This window comes from Lepus europaeus, chromosome 8, assembly GCF_033115175.1.
Source record: "Lepus europaeus isolate LE1 chromosome 8, mLepTim1.pri, whole genome shotgun sequence".
In the NCBI taxonomy this organism is placed as follows: domain Eukaryota; kingdom Metazoa; phylum Chordata; class Mammalia; order Lagomorpha; family Leporidae; genus Lepus; species Lepus europaeus.
In genome coordinates this window covers 104,081,396-104,093,529 of record NC_084834.1, presented here as the reverse complement: position 1 = coordinate 104,093,529, position 12,134 = coordinate 104,081,396, and positions in this window count along the sequence as shown.

Genomic DNA, 12,134 nt, shown 5'->3' with positions numbered 1-12,134 from the left:
ACACATTTCCTTGCCTTTTGCTTTAAAAATGTCCACTACTTGTCTTTCCTATGGTCTGAAATTCCACCATAAGTCACTAAAAGGCGACTTAACATCCTTTTTTATTTTCTTTCTTTAATTTTTTATTTGACAGGCAGAGTTTGACAGTGAGAGAGAGAGAGAGACAGATAGGAAGGTCTTCCTTCTGTTGGTTCACCCCCCAAATGGCCACTATGGAAGCCAGGAGCCAGGTGCATCCTCCTGGTCTCCCATGTGGGTGCAGGGCCCAAGTACTTGGGCCATCCTCCACTGCCTTCCCAGGCCACAGCAGAGAGCTGGACTGGAAGAGGGGCAACTGGGACAGAATCCGGTGCCCATATGGGATGCCAGCGCTGCAGGCGGAGGATTAACCAAGTGGAGAAACAGCGCCAGCCCCTAACATCTTTTTTCTTTTCTTTTTTTAAAAACTTTTATTTAGTAAAAATAAATTTCCAAAGTACAGTTTATGGATTACAATGGCTTCCCCACCCCCATAACTTCCCTCCTACCCGCAACCCTCCCAACTCCCACTCCCTCTCCCATTCCATTCACATTAAGATTCATTTTCAATTCTCTTTATATACAGAAGATAGATTTAGTATATATATATTTTTTTTTAACATTTATTTAATGAATATAAATTTCCAGTGTACAGCTTATGGATTACAATGGCTTCCCCCCCCATAACTTCCCTCCCACCCGCAACCCTCCCCTCTCCCGCTCCCTCTCCCCTTCCATTTGCATCAAGATTCATTTTCAATTCTCTTTATATACAGAAGATCAATTTAGTATAAAGATTTCAACAGTTTGCACCCACATAGAAACACAAAGTGAAACATACTGTTGGAGTACTAGTTATAGCATTAAATCACAATGTACAGCACATTAAGGACAGAGATCCCACATGAGGAGCAAGTACACAGTGGCTCCTGTTGTTGACCCAACAAATTGACACTCTAGTTTATGGCGCCAGTAACCATCCTAGGCTGTCGTCATGAGTTGCCAAGGCTATGGAAGCCTTCCAAGTTTGCCGACTCTGATCATATTTAGACAAGGTCATAAAAGACAGAGTGAGGATAGTAACCAATGATCCTAAGAGTGGCATTTACCAGGTTTGAACAATTATACAGCATTAAGTGGGGAAGAGGACCATCAGTACACACAGGTTGGGAGTAGAGCCATTGGTGGTAGAGTAGAGGTTATGATTACAAAGGAATGAGGCCCAAGTGCACTGGACAGGGCCTAGAACAAAGGACAGAGTCATTATTAGAGGAGCTAAGAAAGGTGCTGTCTAAGCTACAATTAAGTTTTCTGATTGAGAGGCAAATAGAACCTGATAGAAGGGGCTTGATAATAATCTGGTGGGCTTTAGGCCTTGTAAATTCAGAGGCCCAGACCTATCCATCTCTTCACATGGGGTATATCCTAAGGGAGGTGTGAACCTCCTAGGGGAAGGCACTGTGTTGACTTTCATTACTTGGCTGGCCTGGGAGGAGAGCTGGCCAGGTAAAGGCAGGGGGCATCTCTAACAAGAAATTTACAGTTCTGCCTGCAATGTTGCTGACCCTACTTGACCATCTCCTCAGCTGCAGTGGTCACTTTGGAAGTTGGGCTGAGTGAAGGGCTTTTCAGCTTAGAGCCAATAAGATCTGTGGCTCTGACCTGGGCATCCTTCGACTCCAGGGCAGGTCCATTTCCAGTGATCCAACTCTTGGCAGAGCTGCCAGGGCTCTTCACAAGCTGACTTCTGCTGAAGCCCAGGCTTACCACATTGAAAGCCACTGCAGTGGACTGGCCTGTTGGGTCTGCTTGAGGGCAGATCACTGTACAGATCAGCCATTAATAGGCCTGCCACCCATTGCTTCTGATGCCGAGCTTTCTTTTCCTCCTGGTTTGTGTTCAAGCAGACCAGAGGATGCAAGTCAAGGGAGTGCCCGTTTCCCATCTCTAATCTTCGGTGGCCTGAACTACAAGTCTATAGTCACAGGCATGTTCTGTAGTAGTTTTTCTAAGGTAGACAATGCCCATGAGGAAAATTATATTCTCACTTTAAAACTTTCTTTCCCTTTGGTCTGAAAGGGAGGTTTTTTCTACTTACTGTATACTTCGCTGATGGCGAAGTGAATCTAGCTATGAGATTATTATTTGAGTTCTTATTTTGGCTATGCTATTGCAGAAAAATGTTAGCCATCTCTTTTATAAGGTCTAAAGATTAAATTGTGCATCCTACAGATTCCTTCATAATAGAATTAGTTTCCTACCTTGAAGAGAATAGAGAAATGAAAGAACAAGTTGGGCTTAGAATAGAGAAACGAGGGAGCAAGTCCTAGATCGCTTGCTGACAATAGCAATATCACATGAATACTTAGCAAACCGTTTCAACCATTAGATAACAACTTAAGAAAACATTTACCAGAAGGTCCAATGCCTTCTAGAAATTTTAAGAATCATGTATTTGAAAACACCTCTTAAATATCTAACATGGTGTAGTTTGTTTAGCCAGTAAACTTAAGCACAACCATCTAAAATGTTTTTAGTTTCTTTCTACCAACAAGTCTAAAACATATGATACACAGATTCAGGTCCCACAAATTAAAATGTATCTTTGATTGATTTTATCAGCTTAAATTTATGGACAATCTTATCTATAAGCCATTTAAAATAAAACTCTTAATAAAATTTCCCCATGTGGACATACAATATGTACACACATATAATATAGCATAATAGACCAATATAGCAATTTTAATAATAGCTTTTAAAATCTTTAACTCTTTTTGTAGATTGCCAATTGATTTGAATTGCTTTTTCTTTTTAGTAACCTCAGTTAACCATACTTTCTCTCAGTTGGTACTGTTAATACATTATTGGCTTCATCTGTTTACAGAGCCATCCCAAAGTACTGAATCCAATAGAAGTGGCTGGAAAAAGTCCATAGGAACCTCTAGGAGGACAGCTAAACACAGAACCAACAACGCTTTAGTTTTATGAGCAGCACATCATACATAACTGTGGATGACAAAAGACTTTAAGTCGCCATGTTTAAAATTATAAACTCATCAATCAACAAGAGGCACTTGCTTACTTCACAGTATTTTTGAAAGCACCTGTAGGATTTTACAAGTATTTAACCCTTTAAGCCTCTGGGGCTTTCTCATTAAGATAACTATCATGTCTAGTAACACAAGATCATTAGACTTTTTAATTCTCAAACATTTGTATTAATAGCATTTTCCATTATAGAAACTTAAAGTCTGGTACCACATCACATCTTGACAGTCCTTCTAATATACTCCAAATAGACTGATTAGTTGGTGTCTCTATAAGATGAGAGACATAGGTCCTTCGATTTTTTCAGTTGGGCCCAAACTGGAAAAACCAAAGTCCAGGATTTACTGGAAATTTTAGAGACCAGATTGTTTGAAACTTTGATTTTTTGAATGCCTGTCAAGAATGCCAAGAAGGCTCAAAATCCAAAATATCTGGTTGAAATAAGATTCCTTAAAATCATGACATAACATAGACCAAATTTGATCACTGTTACAAGGTGATTATTCAAATTTTTGAAAAAAGCACATATTTAAATAACCCATAGCTCTTAATAAAAATTCAGCTGTTTTTGAACAATTAGAATTTAACAGACATCAAGAGAACATAATAGATTACTTTAACACATTGCTTTAACAGAGCATCAGAGTTTAATTCTATGTCAAAGAGAAATTGAGCTTCCTGTGATCTTTTGCTGTGAGGTTTCCTTCCTTTACCTTCTTTCATATTGGTGACCATGTTTCTGTGTTTCTGTGTGTAAGACATCTTTAAGCATCTTTTGCAGGGCAGGATGAGTGGCAACAAATTCTTTCAGTTTCTGTTTGCTATGAAAAGTCTTAATTTCACCTTCATTCACAAATGAGAGCTTTGCAGGATATAGTATTCTGGGCTGGCAGTTTTTCTCTCTTAGTACCTGGGCTATGTCTCGCCATTCCCTTCTAGCTTGTAGGGTTTCTGATGAGAAGTCTGCTGTGAGTCTAATTGGAGATCCTCTGAGAGTGATCTGACGTTTCTCTCTTGCACCTTTTAGGATCTTTTCTTTATGTTTCACTGTGGTGAGTTTGATTACAACATGTCGTGGTGAGGATCTCTTTTGGTCATGTTTATTAGGGGTTCTATAAGCTTCCTGTACTAAGATGCCTCTGTCCTTCTCCAAACCTGGGAAATTTTCTGCTAGTATCTCACTGAAAATGCCTTCTAATCCTTTCTCCCTCTCCATGCCTTCAGGAACTCCTAGAACCCGAATGTTGGGTTTTTTAATAGTATCCTGTAGATTCCCGACAATATTTTTTAGATTTCTAATTTCTTCTTCTTTTCTTTGGTTTGCCTGTTTCCTTTCCTGTTCTCTGTCTTCTAAGTCTGATATTCTCTCTTCTGCTTCGCCCATTCTGTTTTTAAGGCTCTCTAATGTGTTTGTCATTTGATCTATTGAACTCTTCATTTCATTATGATTTCTCGTCACTATCAGAGTTTCTTGTTCCACTAGTTGTTTCATTTCATTTTGATTCCTCCTTAATATTTCACTTTCACAAGAGAGATTTTCTATCTTGTCCATGAAGGATTTCTGTAGTTCAAGAATTTGTTTTTGAGAACTTCTTAATGTTCTTATCAATTTTTTGAGATCCGCTTCTTGCATTTCTTTGATCTCATCATCTTCATAATCTTGAATTGGGGTGTCTTTTTCATTTGGGGGTGTCATAGTTTCTTCCTTGTTCTTGTTAGCTTGGTTTTTGCGTTTGTTGTTTGGCATGTTGGAGATATTTGGTTTCTTCACTGTGGTGTTTTTTCTTGTTACACTATGGCTCTATATTAAGTGGACTGTCTGCTTTGAGTGGAGCCTTAGAGGCTTGAGATGAGTGTGGACTGAGAGCTGTGTTTGGTTCCTCAGGGTTGAGGGTGTGTCAAGGATGACACTCCCAGGTTAGGTGTGGTAAATCTCTCTTTCTTTTTTTGATTTAAAAGGGAAGTAATTCCACACAGCTGAACGTAATTGGAGGTAGTTAGCAGGCAAATGATATACCCACAGGAGCCAGAGATCGGAAGCTCTTTCCCAAGGACCACACAGGGAATCTCTGCTGCCCTCAGTGTGGGCTCCAATTCTCCTGCAGTCTCCCACTGGGTTGCCGAGTTAGATGCTAATCTCCTGTTATTTCACCCCTCCCCACAGAGTCAGGTTTTTCTGCTAGGCTCAGGGCTGGTGCAGACCTGAGGTCGCCCTGCTTATGACGTATGTCCAAAATGGCGCCTGCTCTGTCTTGCTCGCCTTTGAGAGGTGAGCGGAGAGAGAGAAACTTGTGTCCGTATCAGTCACTTTTTAAATTTTTTTTCTCTCTCTTCTAGTTAGCCTGGTGAACTTTTCCCCACGGAGTTTCAAGCCTCGTTCCCTCTAGCCTCCTCTTTCTGCTTGCCTGCTGGTATCTCGGGCTATGGAGGTTCGGCTCACCTCGCGTTCCAGCGCTGGTGCGTTGAGTCTGCCGCTGGTGTCCCGAACTTGGGCTCCCACGCTCTCCACGCAGGTCCACTGTGAATCACTAGTTCCGGAAGAGTTTCCTCTGCTGTTTCATCCCCTACTCTTCCTTGACCCTGCAGTATCTCCACTTATATTAAACTTTCTCTCCCCCCAGACTAAGTGTGCTCCCTGCCTATTCCGCCATCTTGCCGCCTCTTCCTAGATTTAGTATATATTAAGTAAAGCTTGCAACAGTTTGCACCCACAGAGAACATAAAGTGTAAAATACTGTTTCAGTACTAGTTATAGCATTAATTCACATTGGGCAACACATTAAGGACAGAGATCCTACATGAGGAGTAAGTACACAGTTACTCCTGTTGTTGACTTAACAATTTGACACTCTTGTTTGTGGCATCAGTAATCTCCCTAGGCTCTTGTCACGAGTTTCCAAGGCTATGGAAGCCTTTTGAGTGCGCCAACTTCAATCTTATTTAGACAAGGTTGTAGTCAAAGTGGAAGTTCTCTCCTCCCTTCAGAGAAAGGTACCTCCTTCTTTGATGACCTGTTCTTTCTACTGGGATCTCACACGCAGAGATCTTTCATCTAGGTGTTTTTTTTTTTTTTTTTTTTTTTTTTTTTTTGCCAGAGTGTCTTGGCTTTCCATGCCTAAAATACTCTCATGGGCTCTTCAGCCAGATCCGAATACCATAAGGGCTGATTCTGAGGCCAGAGTACTGTTTAGGACATCTGCCATTCTATGAGTCTGCTGTGTATCTAACTTCCCATGTTGGATTGCTCTCTCCCTTTTTTATTCTACCAGTTAGTATTAGCAGACATTAGTCTTGTTTGTGTGATCCCTTTGACTCTTATCCTATCATTATGATCAATTGTGAACTGAAATTGATCACTTGGACTAGTGAGATGGCATTGGTACATGCCACTTGATGGGATTGTATTGGAATCCCCTGGCACATTTCTAACTCCACCATTTGGGGCAAGTCCGATTGAGTATGTCCCAAATTGTACATCTCCTCCCTTTCTTATTCTCACTCTTATATTTAACAGGGATCACTTTTCAGTTAAATTTAAACACCTAAGAATAATTGTGTGTTAATTAAAGAGTTCAACCAGTGGTATTAAGTAGAACAAAAAAAATACTAAAAGTTATGAAGTATTAAATTGTACATCAGCAGTCAGGACAAGGGCTGATCAAGTCACTGTTTCTCACAGTGTCCATTTCACTTCAACAGGTTTCCTTTTTGGTGCTTGGTTAGTTGTCACTGATCAGGGAGAACATATGATACTTCCACCTTTGGGACTGGCTTAATTCACTCAGCATGATGTTTTCCAGGTTCCTCCATTTTGTTGCAAATGACCGGATTTCACTGTTTTGACTGCTGTATAGTATTCTATGGAGTACATGTCCCATAATTTCTTTATCCAGTCTACTGTTGATGGGCATTTGGGTTGATTCCAGGTCTTAGCTATTGTGAATTCAGCTGCAATAAACATTAAGGTGCAGACAGCTTTTTTGTTTGCCAATTTAATTTCCCTTGGGTAAATTCCAAGGAGTGGGATGGCTGAGTTGTATGGTAGGGTTATATTCAGGTTTCTGAGGAATTTCCAGACTGACTTCCATAGTGGTTTAACCAGTTTGCATTCCTACCAACAGTGGGTTAGTGTCCCTTTTTCCCCACATCCTCTCCAGCATCTGTTGTTGGTAGATTTCTGAATGTGAGCCATTCTCACTGGGGTGAGGTGAAACCTCATTGTGGTTTTGATTTGCATTTCCCTGATATCTAGTGATCTTGAACATTTTTTCATGTGTCTGTTGGCCATTTGGATTTCCTCTTTTGCAAAATGTCTATTGAGGTCCTTGGCCCATCTCTTAAGTGGGTTGTTTGTTTTGATGTGGTAGATTTTCTTGATTTCTTTATAGATTCTTGTTATTAACCCTTTATCTATTGCATAGTTTGCAAATATTTTTTCCCATTCTGTCGGTGCCTCTTCACTTTCCTGACTGTTTCTTTTGAAGTTCAGAAACTTCTCAATTTGATGCAATCCCAAATGTTAATGTTGGCTTTGACGGCCTGTGCTTCTGGGGTCTTTTCCAAAAAGTCTTTGCCAGTACCCATATCTTGCAGGGTTTTTCCAATGCTCTCTAATAATTTGATGGTGTCGGATCATAGATTTAAGTCTTTAATCCATGTTGAGTTGATTTTTGTGTAAGGTGAAAGGTAGGGGTCTTGCTTCATGCTTCTGCACGTGGAAATCCAATTTTCCCAGCACCATTTAATGAATAGACTGTCCTTACTCCAAGGATTGGTTTTGGATCTTTGATCAAATATAAGTTGGCTGTAGATGTTTGGATTGATTTCTGGTGTTTCTATTCTGTTCCATTGGTGTAGCCATCTGTTTCTGTACCAGTACCATGCTGTTTTGATAACAACTGCCCTGTAGTATATCCTGAAATCTGGTATTGTGATGCCTCTGGCTTTGTTTTTGTTGTACAAGATTGCTTTAGCTATTTGAGCTCTCCTGTTTCTCCATATGAATTTCAGCATCATTTTTTCCAGATCTGAGAAGAAGGTCTTCAGTATTTTGATTGGTATTGCATTGAATCTATAAATTGCTTTTGGAAGAAAGGACATTTTGATGATATTGATTCTTCCAATCCATGAGTATGGAAGATTTTTTTCAATTTTTTGGTATTCTCTTCTATTTCTTTCTTTAAGATTTCATAACTCTCATCGTAGAGTTCTTTAATGTCCTTGGTTAAGTTTATTCCAAGGTATTTGATTGTTTTTGTGACTTTTGTAAATGGGATTGATCTTAGAAGTTCTTTCTCATCCATGGCATTGCCTGTGTATACAAAGGCTGTTAATTTTTGTGCATTGATTTTATATCCTGCTACTTTGCCAACTCTTCTATGAGCTCCAATGGTCTGTTCGTAGAGTTCTTTGGATCCCCTAAGCAAAGAATCATATCATCTGCAAAGAGGGATAGTTTGAGTTCTTCCTTCCCAATTTGTATCCCTTTAATTTCTTTTTCTTGCCTAATGGCTCTGGCTAAAACTTCCAGTACTATATTGAATAGCAATCATGAGAGTGGGCATCCCTGTCTGGTACCGGATCTCAGTGGAAATGCTTCCAACTTTTCCCCATTCAATAGGATGCTGGCTGTGGGTTTTTCATAAATTGCTTTGATTGTATTGAGGAATGTGCCTTCTATACCCAATTTGCTTAGAGTTCATCCTGATAGGGTGTTGTATTTTATCAAATGCTTTCTCTTCATCTATTGAGATAATCATATGGTTTTCCTTCTGCAGTCTGTTAATGTGGTGTATCACATTGATTTATTTGCAAATGTTGAACCATCCCTGCATACGAGGGATAAATCCCATTTGGTCTGGTTGGATGATCTTTCTGATGTGTTGTTGCATTCTATTGGCCAGAATTTAATTGAGGATTTTTGCATCTTTGTTCATCAGGGAAATTGGGGAAATTGGTCTGTAATTCTCTTTCAATGTTGCATCTTTTTCAGGTTTAGGAATTAAGGTGATGCTGGCTTCATGGAAAGAATTTGGGAGGATTCCCTCTTTTTCGACTGTTCTGAATAGTTTTAGAAGAATTGGAGTTAGTTCTTCTTTAAATGTATGGTAGAATTCAGCAGTGAATCCAGCAGGTCCTGGGCCTTTCTTTGTTGAGAGGGCCTTTATTACTGTTCCAATTTCTGTCTCAGTTATTGGTCTGTTTAGGTTTTTTATGTCTTCCTGGTTCAATTCAGGTAGGTTGCATGTGTCCAGGAATCTACCCATTTCTGAAAGATTTCCCTGTTTGCTGGCATACAACTCTTTGTAGTAATCTCTGATGATTCTTTTTATTTCTGTGGTGTTGTCATTACATTTCCTTTTTCATCTCTGATTTTATTCATTTGGGTCTTTTCTTTTCTTTTCTTTTTTTAGTTAGTTGGGCCAATGGTGTGTCAATTTTGTTTATTTTTTCAAAAAACCAGCTCTTTGTTTGGCTGATCTTTTGTAATGTTTTTTTGGATTCAATCCTATTGATTTCTTCTCTGATTTTAATTATTTCTCTTCTCCTACTGGGTTTGGGTCTGGTTTGCTGCAGATTTTCTAGATCCTTGAGATGCATTGAAAGCTCATCTATTTGGTGCTTTTCCAATTTCTTGATGTAGGCACCTATTGATATAAACTTTCCTCTTAACACTGCTTTTGCTGTATCCCATAAGTTTTCATATGTTGTATTGTTATCTTCATTTCATTCTAGAAAGTTTTTGATTTCTCTTTTGATTTCTTCTATGGCCCAGTGGCCATTCAGGAGCATGTTGTTCAATCTCCATGTGTTTGCATATGCTCTAGGGATTCCTGAGTTGCTAATTCCCAACTTCATTCCCCTATGGTCTAAGAAGCTGCATCATATGATTCTAATTCTTTTGAGTTTGCTGAGACTTGCTTTATGGTCTTATGGCCCAGTATGTGGTCAGTCCTAGAGAAGGTTCCATGTACTGCTGAGAAGAATGTAAATTCTTTAAGTGTAGGATGAAAAGTTCTGTAGATATCTGTTAGATCCATTTGGGCTATAGTGTCCTTTAAATTTACTGTATCCTTGTTGATCTTCTGTCTTGTTGATCTGTCTATCTCTGAGAATGGAGTATTGAAGTCCCCCAGTACTATTGTATTGGAGTCTAATTCTCCCTTTAAGTCCTTTAACAAATCTTTTAAATAAACCGTTGCCATGTAGTTAGGTGCATATACATTTCTAATCATTATATCTTCCTGTTGAATTGATCCCTTAATCATTATATGGTGCCCCTTCTTTGTCTCTCTTAGCAGTTTTTGTGTTAAAGTTTATTTTGTCTGAGATTAAGATGCTACGCCTGCTCTTTTTTCATTTTTTGTTGGCATGGTATATCTGTTTCCAGCCTTTCACTTTCAGTCTGTATGCATCTTTGTTGGAAAGATGTGTTTCTTGTAAGCAGCAAGTAGATGGGTTTTTTTCCTTAACCCAATCAGCCAATCTGTGTCTTTTAACTGGACAGTTCAGGCCATTAACGTTCAATGTGACTATTGATAAGTAGTAACTTTGCCCTGCCATTTGCCAAAGATATTTTCTAATATATGCTTTGAACTTCCTGTGATATTTTGCTGTGAGGTTTCCTTTCTTTACCTTCTTTCATATTGGTTACCGTGTTTCTGTGTTTCTGTGTGTAACACATCTTTAAGCATCTTTTGCAGGACTGGACGAGTGGTGACGAATTCTTTCAATTTCTGTTTGCTATGAAAGGTCTTTATTTCACCTTCATTCACAAATGAGAGCTTTGCAGGATATAATATTCTGGGCTGGCAGTTTTTCTCTCTTAGTACCTGGGCTATGTCTCGCCATTCCCTTCTAGCTTGTAGGGTTTCTGATGAGAAGTCTGCTGTGAGTCTAATTGGAGAACCTCTGAGAGTAATCTGACGTTTCTCTCTTGCACATTTTAGAATCTTTTCTTTATGTTTCACTGCGTTGAGTTTGATTATTACGTGTTGTGGTGAGGATCTCTTTTGGTCATGTTTACTAGGGGTTCTATGAGCTTCCTGTACTAGGATGTCTCTGTCCTTTTCCAAACCTGGAAAGTTCTCTGCTAGTATCTCACTAAAAAGGCCTTCTCAGAACTGTGTATTTCCTGTTGCAAATGCTGCTACAGAAATACACTCGGCTCCCCACCCAGGAGACAGCGGCCTGAGACATCACCCCATGCCAGTAGAAAGTAGCTCTAAAGACAGATCATCGTCCCTCTACCCCTCCTGGACTTTTGGGACTAATGTAACCCCATACAAATCCTGCTTTATAAAAAACAAAAGGGGGGAATGTTAGGAAACTGGCACAGTTTTAGCCAGGTGGCAGTACAGCCCAGCTACCTGAGCCAGGCTCCACCCCCATCATAATGGGATTCGCTGCTCCTGCTTCCCTGCCCGCCCTCAGGCAAAGTTTTAAAAGGGCCTGTTCCTGAACACGTGCTCTCTTGGCCTCTCTTGGCTTCTCTCCTCCTCTTGTCTCTCTCTTCCCTCCTCTCTGTCTCTCTCTCTTACAGTCTCCTTCTCTTTTTCCTTCACCATCCCTTCACTCCGGTCTGTAGGGTGTTCCCCAATAAACCCTTTCCCTTAAAAAAAAATAAAAATAAAAAGGCCTTCTAATCCTTTCTCTCTCTCCATGCCTTCAGGAACTCCTAGAACCCAAATATTGTTTTTTTTAATAGTATCCTGTAGATTCCCAACAATATTTTTTAGATTTATAATTTCCTCTTCTTTTCTTTGGTTTGACTGTATACTTTCCTGTGTTCTGTCTTCTAAGTCCGATATTCTCTCTTCTGCTTCACGGACTCTGTTTTTAAGGCTCTCTAATGTGTTTGTCATTTGATCTATTGAGTTCATTTCATTTTGATTTCTCTTCACTATCACACTTTCCTGTTCTACTAGTTTCTGCATTTCATTTTCATTCCTCCTTTTCTACTGGTTTCTGCATTTCATTTTCATTCCTCCTTAAGATTTCATTTTCTCGAAGGAGATTTTCTATCCTGTCCAGTAAGGATTTCCATAGTTCAAGCATTTGTTTTT